General features: G+C 49.2%; 1 protein-coding gene across 3 annotated transcripts in view; it reads right to left on the bottom strand.

Moving 5' to 3' along the window:
• The window catches only part of ARHGEF6 (Rac/Cdc42 guanine nucleotide exchange factor 6), a 100254-nt gene that overhangs the window by 70973 nt on the left and 5149 nt on the right, over positions 1 to 24132 (bottom strand). The window lies entirely within an intron of this gene.

A 24132-nucleotide genomic window follows, 5' to 3' on the forward strand; every position in this document is an offset into this window, starting at 1 on the left:
AAATGAGAGCCGAGCCGAGAAGCTGAGCCCATCAGCAGACGCGCGCTCTGGCCCTGAGCGTGTCAATGCTCGGCCCCGTTACCAGAGCCCCGTAGGCACCTGTTACAGTTCGTGCCCGCCACCTACACAACGCCCTTCCAGCCCGCGAAGAAGGTGCTGGAGCCCTTCTGACACGTTGCCACCTGCACAGTTCAATCGCTGGGCTCAGGAGGGCCACTGGGGCATGCTGTCTCTTCCTCTGCTGTCCTCCCTGCTGCCACCCACCGGGTCCCAACGGCCTGGGATCCCAGCTCCGTGGTCACTCAAACTTTTCCAGGTGGGTCTTTTGCTCCCAGCCTTGGTTCCTGGTTTCTGCCGTTTGACCTCGCCCCTCTCAGCTCATCGTCGTGGATTTGAACCTGTGCCGGCTCTTCCTGGCCTCAGGTGACTTTTCCAGACGTGACCTCTGGCCTTCCTAGTACTCCGCAAGTGTCAGCAACAAAACATGAAATAGATATGATATTTCACTTCGCCTTCGTTCTGGTATGCCACCGTCCCTGGTGAAGACTCCTATCGGTTGTTGTCTTAAATACAAATTAATTATTGATTTGTAAATGTCTTCAATGTATTAAAATGCACATAGAATTCTTCTAGTCTCATATATGAATATTTGAAGCTAGCAATATTCTCAAACACAGGCACAATCTATTCATCTGCCAGCCAGCCCACAATATAGATATACATATCTATAGGTAACCAGATGCCCAGGTTCTGGATGCAAGTTCACCTTCTAAAAGCATTTCATTCTTTGGGGCGCCTGGGTGACTCAGTCGGTTAAGCCTCCGACTTCGGCTCAGGTCACGATCTCACAGCTCATGAGTTTGAGCCCTGCATCCGGCTCTGTGCTGACAGCTCAGAGCCTGGAGCCCGCTTCAGGTTCTGTGTCTCCCCCTCTCTCTGCCCCTCCCCTGCTTGCACCCTGTCTCTCTCTCTCTCTCTCATTCTCTCAAAAAATAAACATTAAAAAAATTAAAAATAAAATAAATAAAATCATTTCATTCCAGGAGGGCTAGAAGTCTGAATCTTCTTTTCCCAGATACAGTGACAGGAATAAAATGTACCTTTTCGTGTGGGCCGTCCCATTAGATGGAGCCATGTGTTTCATTCCTAATCTGCGTGTTTTCTGAAAGCCATGTCAAGGCAAAATTTTATCTTCTTTGTGTACATATTCTCCAAGACCTAAACTCTGTCTCTAGAATGAAGGTACATAGTATCCATTTTTTTCGGGGGGGGGGGGGCGTCAATATAGATAATATATGCAAATGTGAACCTATAAAATCTGTGTATTCTGGGATCGACGATGATACTGTTCATTTAATCGATGGATGTTTCGCATTCAAACTTAATATGCCTGGGGGCTCAGTCGGTTGAGCGTCTGACTCTTGATTTCGGCTCAGGTCGTGAGGTCAGGCTCCGTTCTGTGTCTCCCTCTCTCTCTGCCCCTCCCCTGCTCATGCTCTCTCTCTTAAAAAAAAAAAAAATGACACACTCATTCTACTTTTAGTAAAGGGGTAACCCCAATATTACTAAAGAGTCAAATGACAGTACGATCCAAATATGTCTCCGAATCCCACAATATGAAATTCAAAGTTGTCCAGGAATAAAGGGGTAGGCACTCTGTTTTAGTCTGCCAAAGCCTGGGTGAACAAGATACAACAGACCCTGGAGAGCGTATCTGGTATCCCAGAGGATTCCAGATTCACTGAATCTCCCTTAGAGCACATCGGTGGGGAAGTCTTAAGGGCACGGGTGCCACGATGGTAACCAAGCCAAAAGGTCATTTGTTTTTAGCCTCTAATTCCTAACGGGAGCGTGAATACGTGTGCGCGCGTGGATGCGGGTGCTGGGGAGGTGTGGTGGGGATGAGCAGCCTAAAATAAAAACCACGAGTAAATATTAGTAGGATGAGACACGAGAGCAACAGCTGTGAGAAAAACGTCCCCCCTTTCCTTTTCTGTTGCTCCCTGATCCAGGTGAATTGACTGCCTACGTGCGGCAGATACTGGCCCACATCAGGGGCCCGTACCCGTACAAGGGCACTTGACTGAGATTAAGACAAATAACCCGATCAGAAAATGAAACACGCATCCACAAGAGTCACCGCCTGTACTTGTGGGAAGCTGCCGGGACTATACAGGGTTTCCTTTTTAGAAAACCCCCATATGCTAGAGTTTACCCACGGACACTGTTTTTCTCCCTGCAAGCCTATTCTGTAGCAGCAGCAACTACACAGGAAGGAGCTGGAAGAGGCCTCTAGGGAGTAGCAGAGACAGCAGAGCCTAAGAGTTATGATTTCAGAGCAGTTGGAAGATTAAATATAGCCAGGAACACCCTCCACCGCACCACACCCTTCCAAACCTCAAACTGCATGCTATTAAAAATTCCGCCCCAGACTTTTCTTCCGCGCACCGAGATGGGTCCCTTACTAAAATGGAAACACTGGGAGGGAGCCTAACGCTTTCAGCTGTTAGCAGTCTTGTAGACCTTAATGGAAATGACAGGCATGAGACCAAGTTTAGAGCTGATGGTGTGGAAAACGTAAAGACATTAGCGCGCAACTTGGGAAAAAGCGAGGGAGAACGGCCGGACGACGTGGGGAGGGTAGGGGAGAACGAGGAGAACTGGACTGCAGTACGGGGCCGTTTGCCTGGGAGCGATCCCAACCATTTACACACACAAAATGGAGAGCCAATTCCCCTTTTCTGTCCGCAGAGCCCCGGGGCTTGTTAAAGGAAACGCACATTTGCACATTTACGGCGCTGGTGCTTTTCCGACGGGAAGCCGTGATGTTACTACTCCCCGTCTGCTACTCCGCGTGAGCCCGAGTCCCGGATTAGCTGAACTTGCTCTATACCATTTGGGTCCAGAAATTAGCTGGTTAGTCGCAGTTGGGTCTGTGAAGGTCGGATGAACGGCAGGATTCCTTCCCTCCATCTACCACGACTGTGATGCAGACAAGAAAGGGCGGCTTCTGGAACTACTACGAGATGCTTTCAAGGTCCCGCCTCCTGCAACAGGGGGGGGGGGCGAGGTTCAAGGACAACAACGACGGACGTTTACTCTACTCTGGGTAAGCAACAGGCGAGACCGAGATTAAACCTCATGAAAGATGTTTTTTTAAGTGCCGTTGACCCTTGAACAACACAGGTTTGAACTGTGCGGGTCCACTTACACGTGGGCTTTTTTCGATACGGTACAGTACTGTAAAAGTATCTGCTCTTCCTTATGAGTTCTTTTTTTTTTTTAATGTTTATTTATTTTTGAAAGAGACCGAGAGAGAGCAGGCGGGGGAGGGGCAGAGAGGGAAGGAGACCGAGGATCGGAAGCGGGCTCTGCGCAGCAAGCACCGAGCCGGATGCGGGGCTTGAACTCATGAACCGTGAGATCAGGACCTGAGGCGAAGTCGGAGGCTCCACCGCTGAGCCACCCACGCGCCCCTCTTCTTTATGACTTGGTAACAACATTCTCTAGCTTACTTCATTGTAAGAATGCAGTATATAATACATCTAACATGCAAGCTGTGTGTTAATGGACTGTTGGTGTTATCAGTAAGGCTTCGGGTCAATGTACATAAGGTCAATTTACATAAGGCCCAACACGACATCAGCGGCTGAAATCAGACGAGGCATTTAATTTTTAAATGTTTCCTCGCATTTTTCCATTTCGGATATCCACAATGACCGCACAATTTCTTTTCCGTCCACTAAACACCAGGTGTTAATTCTGGACTGTTGGGCATCTGGCAGTATAAACCACGCAGACATGTAATATTCTCATGGTTTTACAAGTAGACCCTTTGGGGACAGTTTTCACTTTCAATCTGCACGCCGTTCGGTGACGTTTTCCCTAAATCGACCAGCGCAAGGAAGCACATGAGAAGAAAATCTCCAAGCTCCCCCCCCGCCCCCGCTCTATTCCCTCACTAATCTTACAGGTACACTGTACTGATTTACTGAGCCCTTGCGACACGCCAACACCGTGCCTGGAGATATTTATGTGTCTCCATTCACTGCACACGATTCTCCCAGCAAGCCCGTAACATGGGCACGTTTATTTCCCCCATTTTACAGATGAGCAGACTGAGACTCAGAGCGGTTGCGTCACCGAGCAAGAGAGTGATGGAACCAATGCAGATACACGAGAGAGAGCTCTGGGGGACATCTGAGCCCTGTCTGCATACTTCCCACTGTCACGAGGCACTAGAAAGAAGAGGAAGAAATCTGTGGGTTTGTACCCAAAAAGAAATCCCTGCCTGCTGTCAACACAAGTTCGTTACAACCGCTACGATGACTAATTCGACTAATCGTGGCAAGGAGAAAGTGTCCCACAGGACCAGACTGTCTCCGCAGGGGCTGTGCCACATTCCCGTGCTGGCCTTCTCCTTTCAAGCCCCGACCCGGTAGGCACCGGCTCATGTTTGCCGGAAGCGGGGAAGGGCTGCACTGAGCCACTCGCTATGTGTTCATCTGGTTCCACCTTGTGAGCCGCTGTCCATATTTGTGAGGTGTTGCTTGGGCGGGGGTTCAGCCCGGGGTTACAGGGCAAACCTAAACTACTCCTTGGCGCCTCGCTCTAACCACCTGACATAACCAGTGACAGCTCCGGCCACGTCCTCGTTAAGAGAAGAAGCCACACCATAGAACAGGGTGTCGGAACAGGGTAACGTCACCAATGTCATGAGGCTTCAGTACCCCTCAATCGACTTCCATTTAAAGTTAATTTAGGGGGCGCCTGGGCGGCTCAGTCGGTGGAGCGTCTGACTCTTGGTTTCGGCTCAGGTCACGATCTCACGGTTTGGGGGTTCGAGCCCCACATCCATCAGTGCAGAACCTGCTTGGGATTCTCTCTCTCTCCCTCTCTGCCCCCCCCCCACTCATGCTCACGTGCTCTCTCTCTCTCTCTCTCAAAATAAAGAAATAAACTTAAAAAAAAAATGAAGTTCATTTAGGGTCTGGAGTGATCCCAATAGGCTCCGTCACTCAACTGTTAAAACCTAATCAATTAAAAAGCAAGTGATTCAGTGGAACCACATGGACACAGCTTCTGTTTCGGGCCCGTTAAAAAAAAAAAAAAAAAAAACAGACTCCAAATGTTTTAAGAACATTCCATCTCTCCCTTGTTCCCACTGCGTAAAATCTGAAATGCACTTAGCCCATCTTGAATCACAGCCTCCAGTTCTCACAGCTGAGCGCGCTGCCTCTGTTGACCCCTGAACTTTGGAGGAAATGTCATTACGTGGTGCAACAGAGCAAAGCAAATCCGAGCTGCTTAGTCATATCTCACGGGGTGGCACTGCTCCTGGCTCTGTGAACCCGGGATGCTTCCGCACGGCTCCTCCTGAAAGCACTCACAAAGTCAGCAACAATGCCACTTTTCTGCGGCTCTGTTTCCCACGAGGGACGTGAGCGACGTCTTTCACCAAACCAGCACAGCAAAAGGCTCGCCGGCCCATGATCTGAATAGGGGACTCTCAGAGGCAGCACCTCGGCCGTGTCCCCAAGGTCCAGAATCTGCTCTTCAATTCTCATGGCTCTGGAGAATGGACTCACGCGAACCAAGTTCGCCCAAGGCCAATGCATAACCCCAAAAGGCCAACTTGCATAGTTCTGCTAAAAGAAATAAACCATTAAGAAGATTGGATACTGCCATTTTATGGCCAGCGTATCACTCTTTCCCAAGAGAGAAATCCGCGTGATAAGCCAAATCAGAAATAGAAATTTGTTGGGTACTAGAGCATCTAAGCAGAGGGGTTCTGGGAGATCACAGGCTAATGTCACTACTACCTGTTTACAAGTGGACTTGTTCAAACTGTCATTAAAAAAAGAAATGACCGATTTGGGGCACCTGGGTGGCTCAGTCGGTTCAGCGTCCAACTCTTGATTTGGGCTTGGGTCATGATCTCACGGTTGATAGGCTCGAATCCCGTGTCAGCCTCTGTGCTGCCTACTTCGGATTCTGTGTCTCCCTCTCTCTCTGCCCCTCCCCGGCTCACTCTCTGTCTCTCTCTCAAAATAAATAAAACTAAAACTGTTAAAAAATAAAAAATAAAAGACGCCCTACTTATAAATTCTGGCTCTAGCTTTGACCATCTACGTCCTTGCGTCTCTGTGGATTTGTGTGGCGTCGTTCTCCGGAACTAATATGGGCTTCTCGATTGCCTGGACCTTAGAGAGTTCAGAGCCAGGAAGTTCCGCTGCATAGAGCTCCCGTGACAGGAGCGAAGACCTGAGTGCGACCCCCCTCGTTGCTCATGTCTCGTCACAACATCACCAAATCCTGATGGCCGCTTCAGAATCGCCAACACCTCATGGCCTCCGATCTTCCTTGTTAGTACTCCTCCAGGGGAAAAGACCCTTTTGCTCCCCAACAGGGAGTTATCATCAATCGACGACTAAGTGTTCGGGAAGGAGGGGGATGACTGAGGAATGATCTAGGCATCTTGGCCGGGATGGTCACAGGATTAAGAAGAGAAAGAGACAATAAAGGGCTTTGGATGATTGCCCCAAGAAGAGAGTAGGCATCAGCGGAAGGGAAAGATGAAATCTCTCTTGTTAACAGGGCTTGCCAAGCCGAGGACAGGAAGCAGGGTGCCCAGAACCAGCTGCTGTTCAGCCAGACGCCATGGCGGCCCGCCCCGCCACCCCTCCTGCACACCCGTCACCAGAGCCTTTGCAGGAGCCGCACTGGCTGCCGCTTCTGAGGGGCGGGGCGGACGGGTGATTCCTCAGCTGCTAGAAGCATCTGGGTGGCAGACCTGGGGGTGTCCTCCCCAAGCTCCTCACCCCCACCCCTCCGGAGAAGGGGACTTACTTCCTCGCGTTCCAAATTGGAATGCGGAACACATTTTCCCAGAGACACAGGGTGAATTCTATAGTTCGGCCGCACTTATTAAACAGGCTGTTGTGGGCCAGCCAGAAAACATAATCCCTGCGTAGAACCTGGTTTCTAGGGGGAAAAAAAAAATGTCTTCCGGGTTCCTAACAATAACTTGCAAATCAACCTTCGGAAAAGAGCCCGCTTTACGGTGAAGAATGCCTGGACGTGCGGTCCCAGACGAGCGTCCGCATCCTTCATACTGTCTCCTTGTCCTCGCACGTCAAGGATGAACGATGACTCTAGACACCCCGAGCACTATACCTGTTTCCGCGCGGCCCGGAACGAGAGAATCGAGGGATACAAGAGGAAGGTGAGAATAGCCTCAGAAAGTCTAACGGTCGACCAGTCCTGGCTGTCCAGCGGGCCAGGCAGTTGAGGAGGAGACGCACATGTGAAGACAGGGCTTCTGCAGCCCCAGCTGGCCTAGGAGTCCGCTCGGGTTCAGGGTGGGAGCCCTGCAGCCCAGCAGAATCAACGGCTTCACCACGAGTCCCAGGCACCGGAGACACTGGCGTCAGATGCACCCCACACGGAGATTAGGCAGGGGGGAGCACCGCGGACAAAGGAACCACGGCGCGGTGGCTTTACACGCCCTGGCCTGCTCATCCGCTGCCTTCCCCCAAAGTCCCACATCCGCTTACCCTCGGGCTTCCGTCTTCTGAACTGCCACAGCCTTCCGGTCCGTACGGGCGCTGTACAGTTCAGCCCTCAACCAGCTACCGCTGTAACGTTCTCTGTTTATTCGGTGGGCGTTAAGATCAGGTCTGCGTTTCCAACTAGAAGGCGGGCTCTTGGGAGTCCAAACTGCCCCACAGACGCGGCCCGGTATCCAACGCATGTGAGACGCTCGATAAGGGATCATTCATCGGCCGATCGACAGGGAGTGCTGGCAGAGACACTTAAGCACAAACGATGCCTCGGATGTGAGCCCCATGAAGCCAGGGCTTAAAAAAACGTTTTCACTTCTGTATCCTCGGGGTCTAGAAGAGTGCCTGTCACGCAGCAGGCGCTTAATACGTATTTGATGAATTCACAAGGGTTGAGAAGCTCTTGCCAATCGATGATTAATCCTAACTGAAGAAACAGCATTGCCGAAATTACGGTAAAGTTAAAAAAAAAAAAGCATACGATTATATATAAAAAGTCAGGGGGCACCGAGGGGGACTCAGTCGGTTAAGCGTCCAACTTCGGCTCAGGTCACGATCTCACGGTTCGTGGGTTCGAGCCCCGTGTCGGGCTCTGTGCTGACAGCTCGGAGCCGGGAGCCTGCTTCGGATTCCGTGTCTCCCTCTCTCTCTACACCACCCTTGCTTGCACACTGTCTCTCTCTGCGGCTCAAAAATGTATAAACGTTAACAAATTTTTTTTTTTTTTAAAAAGACAGATGATTGTATTGAGGAGGGCACCTTTTGGGATGAGCACTGGGTGTTGTATGGAAACCAATTTGACAATAAATTTCATATATATTGAAAAAAATAAAAAATAAAAAAAATAAAAAGATGATTAAGGAAGAAAAACTCAACTCCCACGTGACTTGCCAGGAAACACCTATCGGCTAAAATAACATACACCCGTATCTGTCTGCAAAATTAAGCCCTGCGACTGTGAGGTGACCTACGTACTTCAAATTCCATGCTTGTGGATTTCACTGAGTTTCTGTGCCCAGTCTGGGCAGAGTCTGCAATGGCCGGCCTGTCCCAGTACCGGTGCCTTTTGGTCTCCCCACAAAGCACCAGGACCTACGAATCAGACAGCAGGGAAGCACCAAAGAGCTGAGGGGTTTTACCGCTTTGCCGGCGGTTGGCTCTATCGTTTGAACTGCTTCATTGTCAATGGCTTAAATGACAAACACCATAAGCCACACTCACCTGTTTCACACCTCGCTCTAAAACGGGCTCTGCCGAAGGAACTCAGGAGAAGCAAGAAGGGGTGACAGATTGAAAGCCTCCGATCCACACACCCGAAGACCCCCTTCCACCAGCTCATCAGGGTAGGAAGGATGTTGTGCCAAAGAGATTACCGTCTTCTTCATTGAGAGATCACCCCCCACAACATCCTTGGCAAAGACTTTTGGCACCCCCCGCTCACGGCCACATGCGAGTCACATTTTCAAAAGTAGGTCCTTTTCAGAGATGCCCCATCAATGCCCTAACAGACGTCAATCAGTTCATTTTCCTCCACCCGATCCCAAGCAAGATGTCCACGTGGGATACAATCCACGCACGGCAAGGTGGGTGTTTGCGAGCTCTCATAGCAGACACATGATGCAATGGTGCTTTCCACGAACACCCAGGTCTCTCAGCCTGACGGAACCCCACCTGCAAGTGCCATTTCATCTCAAGCCCGTCATTTCTCACCGTGGTCTCCTCGTTTGCCCCAGAATTCTTCACGTTCTTCACCGTGCCTCTCTCTGACAGGTGCACGTCTCCTGATGGAAAACTTCCCTCACCCATTTGGTTTGGTTTTCTTTTTAGTTTATTCATTTTGAGAGAGAGAGAGAGAGACAGCAAGTGACCCACTATTTCAAGACCTGAATCAAAGTCGGACGCTGAACTGACTGAGCCACCCAGGCGCCCCTCCTCAACCATTTGAATCCCCCTTGTCCTTTGGGGCCCGAACAACATCACTCCCCTCCACAGGGTCTGCCCCAAACACGACACCTCAGGCTACAATGGGCTGCTTCTTCTGAACTCTGTATTATGTTCTAGACCTTGGAATCACTACGCTGGATACCTCGGCATACACTGCAATCCGCTGTTAAATGCGGCGAGTTCCCACAATGCCAGGCATAGCACCCACCCTAGAGACAGTGAACGAGTACTTGCTGATCATTAGTCTTTGCTTTTCCACCTAAAAGCTAAACAGGTATTTCTTCCACCAGAAACACCTGCCCTTTTGGTATGCCTTCCCCCGAAGGAAAGACAGAGAAAAGGTTTTTTTTTGTTTTGTTTTTTTTTTTTTTCTGGCAGAACTTGATAAATCGGGGCTTATTTATTTTCCATCGCCTGGTAAAACAGATTCTTCTCCTTGAAGACGGTGATTCAGAGAAGGGAAGAACGTTGAAGGAAGCGAAGGTACCGCCTGGGATCACGTTCGAGAATCAAAGTTACCGAGTCCTAATGCGTGCAAGCGTCACGCCTTGAAAACCCAACGAAATCAACAGAGTTTGGGTAACGGAAGAAATATGAGGTGAGCGGAGGACTGGAAAAGCAGAAAAGGTCTTCCCTTCGACATGATGGGACCTAACTCGCCTACCATTAACTGTCTTTTCTTTGTTTCTTTTTAATTTTTGAAAACCACGCAACAGGTAGTCCAGCTTGGCAGAAAGAAGTTGAGTAGGCACTGTATTAGAAGAGACTCAGCTTTCTCCTTACCCTTACTTACGCTCATTACATTACACTCAAAGAGTCATTTCTCCGAATAAAAGTCAACTCCTGAAATTTTACATACAGACTCTTAGATACACAAGCTATCTAAAACAAACTTTAAAAACACGCATCCGGTCATTCTCCATTGGACAAATACTTACTGAGCCCCTGGGAGATGCCAGGCACTAAGAGAGACATTTGTTGTAGGATGAAAACAAAAAGGATAGTATGGAAAATGTAGCAAATAAAGAAGCCACCCATGCATGGGCTCACCGACCACGAAAGCATGGTTTTCCATCCTGTTGTCTTTCCTGAAAAGTCATTTTTCGATCCCAAATCAAGATTTTCCCCAATCCATAACACATTCCCAAACACCAGCATGTCTTCAAGGAATGCTATCACAACATTTGTGCCCCCAAAGAAGTGGTTACATTTCTTTTGTTGGTAAAATACTGGCTGGCAGACGCTTCTCACAAATTATTGGTAAATATCCTGTTTTCTGGAGACCTAGCCATGAAGAATAGACAAAGGGGCACCTGGGTGGCTCAGTCGGTTAAGCGTCCGACTTTGGCTCAGGTCATGATCTCGCACTCTGTGGGTTTGAGCCCCGTGTTGGGCTCTGTGCTGACAGCTCAGAGCCTGGAGCCTGCTTCGGATTCTGTGTCTCCCTCTCTCTCTGCCCCTTTCCCGCTCACGCTATGTCTCTCTCTCTCTCTCTCTCTCTCTCAAAAATAAATAAACATTTTTTAAAAATAGACGAATTACAAGATGAAATGTTCAGGCCTGCTTCTCAGGCTGGGCTCTTCATAAAAGATGCTAAGAGCTTAACACCTTAAACATGCCTTGTAAAACGATGTCCGCGCTTCCAAGGGTAGAGAAACGTGTCTGCTATTGTCCAGGGTGAGACAAGCCCTTAATAACCGTGTCACTCACTGCTTTGCAAAGTGCTGTTTCCCCCTTTCCCTTAATTTAATCCTTCCTTTTCCCTGTTGCCCTTTTCAATCCCTCAACTGATACAGCTGATCTGTGTAATAATATTCAAGTTCCCAAGAAAGTATAAAGCTGGGATTTGACTCTATTTGTCTAAGCAGAACTTAATTAGGAAGGTAGATCTTCTGCCAGAAGGCAAATAGCAATGATGGGTGGCTCTATGTTCTCTCGGATGAGCCAGCTCTCTGAACCCACACACCCCTCTGTGCGGTGGGGTCCAGTCCGCCGGGGTCTGCCTGAGCCCGGAGCTAAGCAGACAGATGTCTGGCGCCCTAAGTCTTTCTTCCAGGTGAAATGCAGATATGAAGCAGCTTCTGAACCGGGTGGACATCTATCCCCTCTAAAAAGTGGGTAAGCAGAGGCCCCGAAAAACTAGCAAGTGCCCTCACCCTTCTTCATTTGCAATTCAAAGTCCAGACCTTGCGCCTCTTTTACGAAGGAACTCCAAAGGCATCACCCCTCACACTGATCCCTGGGGGCTCCCGCTCAGGGATAGCATATGACCAGATTAGGAGGGGGCTGGAGTAGGGGATAGCTGGCCTACATTGTGTGGTTTTAGTAAAGAGCTACATTGTGCTCTGTTGCCCCCCGAAACGGCCTGGATTAGAATCAACATTAAAACCAAATTAGAGGGGCGCCTGGGCGGCTCAGTCGGTTGAGTGTCCGACTCTTGATTTTGGCTCAACTCATGATTCCAGGGTGTGGGATCAAGTCCTTCCCCTCCACAGGGTCTCAGCGTGAATCCTGCTTGAGATTCTCTCTCTCTCTCTCTCTCTCTCTCTCTCTCTCTCTCTTTCTCACTCTCTCCCTCTGCCCCTCCCCTACTTGTGCTCTCTCTCTCTTTCTAAAATAAAAAAAATTTTTTTTTAATTTGAGTGAGATTTAAAACAAGACAACTTGTATATCTCCCATCAGAAAGATCCAATTGATCAAATTTTCTAACAAAACACATTCCTTTTGGTATTATCAATATATATTCAACCCAGGGGCGCCTGAGTGTCTCAGTCGGCTGAGCATCAGACTTCGGCTCAGGTCAGGATCTCACAGCCGGAGTTCAAGCCCCGCATCGGGCTCTGTGCTGACAGCTCAGAGCCTGGAGCCTGCTTTGGATACTGTCTCCCTTTCTCTCTGCCCCTCTCCCACTCATGCCATGTCTCTCTCTGTCTCTCAAAAATAAACATTTTTAAAAAAATTTTTTTAAATATATATATTCAATCCAATTCAGAAATGACATGCTTCCTTTTTAAGTACTGCCTACCATGGTTTTTTGTATAGAGGCAATTGGTTTTGATTTCCCCCCTCAACTATGCCCAATTCATCAGCTTTATTACTTATTTCCCAGGGGCAAGGGAAAATGTTTCTTGTCAGTCGTCACCAAACATAGAAAGCCATTTGTCGAATTGTTTAACTAAAACAACAAGCAAAAAACAAAAACAAAACAAGCATCTTGCTCTGGAGTGTATTTTTATTTTTTTAAACCTTTTTTAAAAATTATTATATTTTATTTTATTTTTGAGACAGAGAGAGACAGAGCAGGAGCAGGGGAGGGGCAGAGAGAGAGAGGGAGACACGGAATCCGAAGCAGGCTCCAGGCTCCGAGCTGTCGGCACGGAGCCCGACGCGGGGCTCGAACTCACAGACTGTGAGATCAGGACCTGAGCTGAAGTCAGACGCTTAACCGACTGAGCCACCCCGGCGCCCCTGGAGTGTATTTTTAAGTTTCAAGCTACTGTAATTAAGAAATGAATATGTTGGTCTTAAAAGACACAAAAGTTAAACTATCTCCTCCAGGTAATCAACGCGAGAAACTGAAAATATTCCTTTTTCACATTCTTCTAGCTCATACCTAGACTAGAAAAGAGTGAAAAGCGTTCCTGATTTTTCGATTCCAAGAGGAATCCATCCAAACGGTTTCTATTCCTCGCACACAAAATGGCGGCTGAGGAAGTTCCTGTGGTCAACAACTGAATAATTCGTAGTCTCTGAAGAATTCGGTGGTTTTGTCTTCTCCAGGTCCTCCTTGGAATGAGAGCCCCACACACATTTCTAGTCCTGAGTTCTTACAAAGGAAACCATATACGAATTGTCTTCAGCAGTTAAAACTTGGCCACGCTAAGCATCGAGAACAACACTAAGACGACCAGCCAGAGACCTTAACGTGAACTTTCATAACCAGTTCATAAAACTCTTAAGATTGCACATAAATTGACAGAAATGACAGTTAACGTTTCCAACCTCTGCTCCGGGGACATCACTGAGCCACGATATCACAGAAATTTCAACCGCCTTCACGTAGCCTTCCGAATAAAATACGTAAACAAATTAAATAGGACATAGGAATAATTTTAAACACACTTCAACACACTCTCATCTAAATTCAAATTGTTTTCTGTGATGTGAGGCACAGAGAATTTCAAGTACAAGTGAAAAGAAGAAGCACTTCAATTAGTGAATGAACAATATTAATAACGGTCAAAGGACTGATGTCTGCTGGTAAAGACAAGGAGGGCTGCCACTATTCATCCAAAGTTTCCAGAAAATGCTCAACTTTGTTTTGCCTTCAGAAGAGGGCTGTTAAGTATTAGAAAATATGCGGAGATTTTACCATCAACTTTACTTTTAAAAAATGTTCTTTTCCAGGGGCGTCTGGCTGGTTCAGTCAGTTAAGCATCTGACTTTTGGTTTGGGCTCAGGTCAGCATCTTGCAGTTTGTGGGTTGGAGCCCCACATCGTGCTCTGTGCTGACAGTGCAGAGCCTGCTTGGTACTCTCTCTCTCTCCCTCTCTCTCTCCCTCTCTCTCAAAATAAATTTTAAAAAAAACCTTTAAAAAAGGTTTTTTTCCCCAAAATCACGTGGTCTCTGTCCAATAAATCACGGAACGAAGGAACAAGATGGCTGGATTTTGTTTTCCTGTTTTAAGGTTCCTCCCTGTTTAAATTCTCAAAGTAACTGGTGTAAAAGCTCAGAAATCTGGGAGAAGCTATCATTTTACAGAGGCCGCAGTCTACCCCTGCCTGTGTCCCAGTTGGGTTTTTTGTTTGTTTGTTTTTACTTTTTTTTAAAGTTTATTTATTTTGAGAGAGAGAGAGAGAGAGAGAGACAGCATGAGCAGGGAAGGGGCACAGAGAGAGAGAGAGGGAGAGAGAGAATCCCAAGAAGGTTCCACAATGTCAGCGCAGAGCCCAACGCGGGGTTTGATACCAAGAACTGTGAGATCATAACCTGAGCTGAAATCGAGATTCGGAAGCTTAACCGACTGAGCCACCCAGGCGCCCCTGTATCCAAGTTGTTTTTAATGTTAAGATTTCAAAAGAAGATCTTCTCTCTAAAGCATGACTCACTTCTTAATAGACTTTGCTTAACACAGCTAAAGACTTAAGCAAAATTTTTTTGTTTTTTGATAACGCGATGTTATCATTTGCAAATAATCGTCTACTGGGGGGGGGGGTTGCCTGACCCCACGCCAAAAGGCCCCGGGTGGTTATGTATTTGGGGGTCTGCTCTTTTTTTTTTTTTTTTTAATTTTTTTTTCAACGTTTATTTATTTTTGGGACAGAGAGAGACAGAGCATGAACGGGGGAGGGGCAGAGAGAGAGGGAGACACAGAATCGGAAACAGGCTCCAGGCTCTGAGCCATCAGCCCAGAGCCTGACGCGGGGCTCGAACTCACGGACCGCGAGATCGTGACCTGGCTGAAGTCGGACGCTCAACCGACTGCGCCACCCAGGCGCCCGGGGGTCTGCTCTTTTTAGAGTTTTCCTGGCTCCTTCCCTGACGCGCTGTTGACATCATTGCCTCCATGTCGTACATGGACGTGAACTCTCTCTACCCCTGCCGGTACGTCTAGTCCCCAGCAGCACCCCCCCTTCCCCCTTTATCACGACCTTCTATCCAGATGCTGTTCCCCAGTTTACAAAGTGCTTCCACAAACCTTATCTCATCTAATCTAATTTTCTATTTCTAATCCGTTTAGGGATGAGCAACCAGATGACCCGTAATGCCCACGAGCTCAGTTAGATAAGTAAAAGTCATCAGGCTCCGAGTGAGATCCTGAAGCAGTCTCCCAGGAATAGAGTGCGTAAGCCTTAAGGCAACGATGCGGTATCTCTCTGCAGCCCAGACTTTCCCTCACCGTTCAGTCATTCTATTGATCGCTCACTTCGTAAGCAGTTCCTGAGTACCTGCTACGCGTACCTGTTAAACTGAGGGCTGGGATTATAAGAATGATCAAACCCAGGTTCCTGCCTTCGAGCAGCACCAAGACTAGGAGAGAGATCAACGTGTCCACAGTTCCCCATAGTGAGAATGGCCCATCAGCATTAAGACAGCTTGGCCCAGGGGCGCCTGGGTGGCTCAGTCCGTTAAGCATCTGACTCTTGGTTTCAGCTCAGGCCGTAATCTCACAGTGGGTGAGTTCGAGCCCCGGGTCGGGTTCTGAGCTGTCAGGGCAGAGCCTGCTTGCGATTCTCTGTCTCCCTCTCCCTCTCCCTCTCTCTCTCTCTTCCCCTCACCCATTTGCGCTCTTCTCTCTGTCAAATAAATAAACATTTTTTTGAGTTAAAAAAAAAAGATAGCTTGGCACAAAGGATTACGAGAACGGGAATGATAGTTCCCCAATCCGGCAGAGAAGATTTTCCAGAAGCTCTCAAGCTGCGGAAGGAGCTTGGCATGTCTTTCTTTACGGTTCTCAGCTGGGTGACGGACCCTGGAGGTTGCTAGACTGCTGAACTCTAGACACACCACGGAAATGGTTCTCAAATCCGGCTGCGCATTGGAACGACTGGGGGGACCTCTCGAAACAAAATAATTACAAGACACGGTGCCTTTGGGAAACTGTCGGGCGGTACCTACTCAAGCTGAACATATACCTACCCGATGACCCCGCTGTGCCATCCGTAGGTACAAACCCCAAAGAAGCGCGTACCAGAAGACATGCCCGAGGCCAGCACTGTCACAGCAACCAAAACCTGGAAGCCACCCAGATGTCCATCAACAGGTGTACGGATAAACCAACCATGGGACGTCCACGTGATGGGACAGTACCAGCAATGAAAAGAACGAGCCACTAGTATCCGTAATGTGGGTGACTTGTACAAATGTTACCCTGAGTGAAAGAAACCTTATATAAACGAGTACACGCTGTATAATTCCACTCATATAATGTGCCAAAGCAGAAAAAAAAAAATGTATCTATTGTCTTAGAAGTCAGGGCCGTGGGGCCCACTGGTGAGGGGTGGTGACTGGGAAGGAGCACTGAAGGTGGTTTCTGGGTGCTGATAATGTTGTGTTTCTTTTTTTTTTTAATTTTTTTTATGTTTATTTATTTTCGAGAGAGAGAGAGAGAGTCAGAAGGTGAGTGGGGGGAGGGGCAGAGAGAGAGGGGGACACTGAATCCGAAGCAGGCTCCAGGCTCCGAGCTGTCAGCACAGAGCCCCGAGGTGGGGCTCGAACCCATGGACTGCGAGATCATGATGTGAGCTGAAGTCGGACGCCTAACCCACTGAGCCACCCAGGCGCCCCAATGTTGTGTTTCTTCATTAGTGTGCTGATTATACGGATGTGTTCAATTCGTAAAGATTCGTCAAATGGTATACTTAGGATTTGCGCGGTTTCCTGAACTCATGTAATATTTCAATACCAAATTTATTTAAACGTTAAAAAAAAAAAAAAAAGAAGAAGAAATACCTAGGCCTGGGCCTCACCGCAGACCAATTAAGCTCAGCGGGGGGGTTGGGGTGACCACAATGTCTGTATTTTGTAGACGCACCCAGGTGGCTCTGATGTCTGGCCATATCTGAAAGCCAGGCAGCTTGGTGTTCCTATATTTATCAATAGCTCCTTTGTGGGGACAGCCTGGCACATGGCAAAGGGAACGAGCCCTGGAGTAAGGCCCATCAGCAGCGCCGTTCTGACTGGCGCATTTGCCCGGATCATCCCCAAACCTCAGTTTCCTCCACTGTGTAATGGGCACAACACCACCTCCCTGCCAGGACTGTCGGGAGGATCAAACAAGCTAATATGCCTAAAGTACCTAGCACAGTACCTAGAACACAGTAGGTGCTTGAGAAGCGGTAGGCACTTCACTCCTTTTCCTCCTTTGCATCCGAAGTTCCTAAGCAGGGTGATGAGCGGGCCGCTGTAAAGGAACCAAATTCGCGCTCTCCAATTTCTCCTCCTGAATGAGTTTCTTTGTAAAGACTGAAGTAATATTATACTTGGACTGATGGTGTCAAACAAATATCGGACATTTCCGGGCCCTGGTTTGCTGACTCTATTCAGCACCTGCTGTCCCCAAAGATGCATGGGGAGGACAAAGACAGCAGATACATACAACAACCACAGACCCTCCTTTGGAAAGCTTTACTCCTGTCCTCACCCTTAAGCACAGCGCCAGCCCTGTGCAAGCAAAGACAAGGCCAAGATGTGAGTTGGCAGAAAGAATCGAAAAAATGAGTAGCTCAGAAGACGTACCATCCATGAAATGTGCCAAATGAAACACTTTTGTATAAGAGTGTTTTAGGGGTGCCTGGGTGGCTCAGTCGGTTAAGCATCTGACTCTTGGTTTCGGCTCAGGTCACGATCTCACGGTTCGTGGGTTCGAGCCCCGCATCAGGCTCTGCGCTGACAGCACGGAGCCTGCCTGAGATTCTCTCTCTCTCTCTCTCTCTCTCTCTCTCTCGCTGCCCCTCTTCTGCTCTCTCTGCCTCTCAAAATAAATAAACTTAAAAAAAATTTTTTTTAGCTTTAAAATGTCCTCTATTAGTAAAAACAAACCAAACAAACTCCTGGGTAGAGAGCAGAAGATCTATATTGGAGCTTTAACGCTACCACGGGTAAGCTGTCTGTATGACTTCGGTGAACTAACTTTTCCGTTTCTCCGGCAAATGAAAAGTAATGCCACCTCTCCTACACGCTTCTACAAGGGCACGGCGAGTTTCAGATAAGGTTAAGTACAAGACATTCTGAAAAATTAAGCAGCAAAGAAACCCAAGCTGAGAATCCAAGCTGCAAATTTCACTTTGTTCCAAACTCCAATCACCAACCACCACCACCCCCGGAGACTGAGAACTCTCTGATATGAACTGCTCCAAGCACACACCCAGAGCCTGGAGCCGGCTTATGTAAGAGTGAACTGCGGTACCGCCTGGCATGTAGCATAATACTTTGCTTCAGAGAAATCCTTGGAAATGCCTCAGCTGAAGTACAAGGGCAGGCCCTGGCCTTACGTTTTGCAGAGAGGTGCCCTCAGTCACAGAACACCAGGACCGTGGCTGGAGCAAATGATGTCATCCCAGCTCCCCTTACCGTGGTCAATGTCAAAATTAAGATAGGAAGTTCAAGGACAAATTGTGGGCTTTCCAGGCAAATAGAAGTTAGAAAGGCAGTTTGCACCTTAGGATCTTACAGTTTAAACTGTTAATACTTTGCAGAACCTCAACCGAAATCTACCCGTTTCGGTGATGGTTTTTAGGTTATATAAAGCTTTTTATTCACAAAAAGCTAAGTAGCCGCATAGACAAATATATTCCCGTATTCTATTTTTACTCCCGCTACACGTTAGGAAAAGAAAAACAAATCATGTGAGTCACCCCTATAGCCCCAAACAATAACAAACCAAGAAATGAAAACAAGGTTTTTGAAGAGACAGAGATAAACTTGAGGGCTCTCCACTCGAGAGCTAAGAAACGAAATAGCTCAAATACCTGTTGGGTTCCTAAATGACTGGAAAATGAAAACTCGAAATTAACTACGGGCACGTTGGTACACCTTGTAGAGTACAGCCACAAACCCTTCCTGCGACAGACCTGTGTACTCGATGCCAAAGATATCCCCAAACGTGCGGATGCCCGGGACTGAGGGGGTGGGGAGGGGGGAGGCATCAAATTAGTATCGAAAATAGTGCTGTTGACTCCCGCCCTGGTTGGGGGGTGGGGGGGGAGAAGGACTCCCGTCCGCTGCAAACCCGGCGGCCAGGGCCGGACAACTCGCCCCTAAGTTTGGCGCGTCCTCGCTCCGCGCCCTCGGCCCCCCGCCCCCCGCTCCCGGCCCCCGGGATCCCAGGGCACCGCCAGGCCCTGGCCCAGCACCGACCCCGCGGCCAGGGCTGCGAGCCACGGCAGGGGGAGGAAGGGCGGCTCCTCTGCAACCCCGGTCCTGCGGCACCACCCCGGCCCTCGCGCTCTCCCCTTCCCCTGACCCCTAGCCCCCAGGCAGGTCACCTGGCTCGGCCGCTGCCCGCTGCTCCTCCCGCTGCTCGCTCGCTGGCTCCGGCCGCGCCGCCGCCGCCGCCGCCGCCGCCTCCTGGAAGCGGCTCGCCCTCGCGAGTCACGGGGCCGGCGAGCGGGCGGGCGAGCCCGTGCCAAGGCTGCGGGAACCGCGCGCCCCGGCCGGAGCTGGGACCCTGCGCTGAGCGCGGCCGCCACCCGGGCGAAACTGGAGAGCTGGGGCTCGGCTCGCCCGGGCGGGGAGGGGCGGCTGCAACTTTGCTCCCGAACGCGGGCGAGGAGGGGGCGCCCGTCTCCAAACTCCGTGCCGCGCCCGCCACCTCTCCAGCCGGAGGATTTTCTTTATGCCTTTTTTTTTTTTTTTTTTTTTTTCTCTAAGATCTAAAGGGAAGCCAGATTCTCGCCCTCAAGTTCTGGCTTCCAGGGCCGTGCGGCTCGGCGGGCGGAGGAGCGCGGCGCCGAGCGGGGTGCGGGAGACGCTCCCGCCGGGTGCGCTGGCGGCGAGCCGGGCCGGGGCGCGCGGGGCGGGCGGGAGCGGCTTCCCGGGGACCCCGCTCGGCCGCCGCGCGCTGGCCCCTCCGGCCCGGAGCCGGAGCCGGGCAGGGAGAGCGGCCTGGAGGGACCGGGCCGGCGGCGGGGAAGCGGTGACCCGGACCTGGATCGCCGAAGTAGGAACTGGAAGTGACAGCGGCAGGGCAGAGCAGCCGCCGCCGCCGCCGCCGCCGCCGCCGCCGCCGCCCGGGTAGCCGTGGCAGCGGCAGAAGCCGCGGCGAAGCGGCGGCAGCATGCGCAGTGTGGCCGCCGCCTGCTCCGGCCGAGCCCGGGGCCCGCTGGCGCCCGGCCTGCCGCGGGCCACCGCCGGGGCCTCGGGCGGGAGTCCCGGCCTCCCGGACGCGCCCTTCCCGGTGGCCTTGCTTCCTCCTGCACCTCCGGACCCGACCAGGAACCCCCCACCCCCACCCCCCAGCGCCGTGCGGAGCCGCTGAGACCGCCAGAAAGCAAGCGCTCTCCGGCGGCCCTCGGCATCCGTCCCTTCCCCAACTCTCCTGGATGCCCTTCCCGGGCTCTCTGATAACAGGACCCAAGTCGAATGGTCCCTCCGGGAGAGCCTCACCACGTTCTTGTTGGGGGGGGGGGTGGTGCGGGGGTATTTACCGCCTTCCTCGAAGAAGTCTTTTTACAGAAAGACAATGCAGTCGGTAAAAGATGAGGCTGGCCAGAGCCCTGTCAGTTCCTGTAACTCATGGAAATTCCATTAGGAGTGTCAGATTTGCTCAACAGACCAAAAAAGAAAAACTTACCAAAATCCTCCTTAGTCTTCCCCCTGGCACAAACTGAGCAGCTAAATATACAAAGCTTTGCCGGGCAGAAACTCCTGGAATTGGGCCAGTCAAAAACAGAGTGTCCAACAGTTAGACGTTACCAGTCCCTACTCTAGTCTCCTCTTGCACAGATGAGTCAACCGAGGCCTAGGGGAGGGGACTCTGACTTCACAGCGGTGGCAGACTGGGGCTTGAGGGAGGGTCTGATACCCATTACAGCTATTGGTTAGTCGCGTGACCTCATGCCTCACTCCTCCAAGATGGTTTTGCTCTCCTAGAGCTGGAGCGCTCTTAGGGGAGAGCCAGCCCTGACTCTTGGTCATCAGTGGACCTGCCTTCCTTCCAGAACTGCCTCCCTGCAGAGCAGCCCCCTGGGAAATGGCAAATCGTCCATCCCACAGGCCCCACTTTGGGGACGGCACCCAGGCTGTTCCAGTGACAAGGCAGATGGAGTGACTCAGGGAGACAGGAGGCAGTGAGGGGGTGGGGGCAAAGAAAAACCATACTGATACCAGCTGGTACTGGAAAGAGAAGGAGAGAGAGAAGAAAGAAGGGAGGGAGAGAGAAAGAGAGAGAGAAGGACGCACTAAGTGAGCCACATATGCATTCAATGAAATCCCTCATGAACAAAACATCTCTTTATAAAAGTAGGCTTGGGGGCGCCTGGCTGGCTCACTCAGTGGAGCGTGCAACTCTTGATCGCAGGGTCGCGAGCTCCAGCCCCACGTTGGGTGCGGAGCCTACTTAAAAAAATAAAAAATAACTAAAAGTAGAGTTGGCCCAGGAGCAAAATAGGAGATAGCAGGGTAAACCTGGCGATGGGTTGGTAGTAAGGCGGGCAGGGGACAAAGCAGGAGTAGGCGGGGCGGGGGGATGAGGCCAGGAGGAAATCACAGAGGAAGTAGCCAAGAACAGCCCAGAGAGGTATCAATCACTCAGGCCACTCTCAAATGATCGGAACAACTGTATCTGTCCCTACACCTCCCAAGTTCAAAGGCAGAATGAAAATAAAACTACCATGGCTAGAATAGTGTTGTCAAAGGACTTCCTGGTCGCATTAGTGACACTCTACCTAGACATCAGGGTTTTTCCACGCGCTCTAGAACATTTTCTCTTGAGGCCTGAGTGTCCTCCCTGCCTTCTCCATTTCCATAAAAAAGATCTAGTTGGTTCACAGGAAAGGAAATACAAATGGACCATAAAAGGGTCAGAAGATGCCCAAACTCACCAGGAATCATGAAATTCAAATTACAGCAGTAAATCAAATACCATTTTCACCCAACATTTGAGCAAACATTGAAGCTAAATAATACCCAGTGCTGCCAGGGACATGAGGAAGAAGGCACTTCCTACTCTACTGGTGGGGGTATAACTTCACAGGGCGTTTTTATAGGGATTTGAGAACAGCTATCAAATTTGACACAGTAATTCCATTTCTGTGAAGAAAGACGTTTCAAGAATAATCACAGATGTACACAAATCTATCTCTATGTGCACATACTACAACATGACCCACTGGGATTTATCCCAGCAATGCAAGATGGAACTAACATATGAAAATCAATCAGAGTAATACACCATATCAATATAATAAACCAACCGTCACCTTAACAGATACAGAAAAAGCATTTGACAAAATCTGGCACCGTCTCATGACAAAACAAAAGACAAAACAAAAAACAAAACTCAAAAAAACTCAAAAAACTAAGAATAGAAGGGGAACTCCTTCAACCTGACACAACTCCTTTCAACCTGGCATCGATGAAAAACCCACAGCTAACATCCTACTTAATGATGAAAGACTGAAAGCTTCCCCCTAAGATTAAGAACAACACCAGGCTGTCCACTTTAATCACTTCTATTCAACATTGTTCTGAAGGTTCTAACCAGGCAAATTAGGCAAGAAAATGAAGTAAAAGGCATCCAGATTGGTAAAGGAGGAAGTAAAACTATCTGTGTGCGCAGATGACATAATCTTGTACAGGAAAACCACAAGGAATCCAAAAAACTATTCAAACTAATAAATAAGTTACACAAAGTTGAAGGATACAAGATCGATATGCAAAAGCCAATTGCATTTCTACACGCTTGCAGTGAGCAATCCAAATATGAAATTAAGAAAACAATTCCATTTACAACAGCATCGAAAGGAATCGAATACTTTGGAATAGATTGGACCACGGAGGTATAACACGTGCACACTAGAAACTACAGAACAATGTTGAATGACATGTTAAAAGGCCCAAATAAGTGGAAAGACATCCTGTGTCCATGGATCGCAAGACTTAATATTGTTAATGTGGCAATACTCCCAAAGCCATCTACAGATTGTACACAATCCCTATCAAAATGCCAGCTGGGTTGTTGGGTTTTTTTGGGGTTTTTTTTTTTTGTTTTGTTTTGTTTTGTTTTTCACAAATGGACAGGCTGATCCTAAAATCCATATGGGCACACAAGGGATCCAGAATAGCCAAAATGATTTGGAAAATGGAGAACAAATTTGGAAGGCTCATGCTTTCTGATTTGAAAACTTACTACACAGCTACATTAATCGAGTGGGGGAAGGAATGGTCTTTTCAACAAATAGTGTTTCAGAGAATACGGTTGGACCCCTACCTCACACCATATACAAAAAGTAACTCAAAACGAATCGAAGACCTAAAGGTAAGAGCTTAAACTATAACACTCTTAGAAGAAAACATAAGGGTAAATCTTTACGACCTCGCATCGGGCAATGATTTTTTAGATACGACACCCAAAACGCAAGCAACAACAACAAAATAGATCAATTTGACTTCATCGAATTTTTTAGAGGATCTTTTCTTTAATGTTTATTTATTTATTTTGAGGGGCGGGGAGGGAGGGCCAGAGAGAGAGGGAGAGAGAATCCCAAGCAGGTTCTGTGCAGGCCTGAACTCAAAAACCATGACATCATGACCTGAGCAAAAATCAAGAGTCAGACACTTAACTGACTGAGCCCATCCAGGCGCCCCTGACTTCATCAAACTTAAAAAACTTGTGTGTTTCAAAAGATACCATCAGGGTGCCTGGCTGGCTCAGTTGGAAGACCCTGCGAGCCTGGATCTCAGGGTCATGAGTTTAAGCCCCACGTTGGGGATGGAGAGTCCTTAAATAAACAAAACTTGAAAAAACAGATACTATCAAAGTTAGGAGGTGCTTCAGCGAGCGCTTTGTTTTTTAGATGTCTCAGCAAACCTCGCTGACCACTTACTAGCTGTGCGATCTTCTAGACACCCTCGGACACTAACGCCATATGAGCACACAAAGACGGAGGTCCCTTGGAGAGGCCC

This window comes from Lynx rufus, unplaced genomic scaffold (assembly GCF_022079265.1).
Source record: "Lynx rufus isolate CCGP_SWC_20201006 ecotype Redwood Valley unplaced genomic scaffold, mLynRuf1.p SCAF_19, whole genome shotgun sequence".
Taxonomy (NCBI): Eukaryota; Metazoa; Chordata; class Mammalia; order Carnivora; family Felidae; genus Lynx; species Lynx rufus.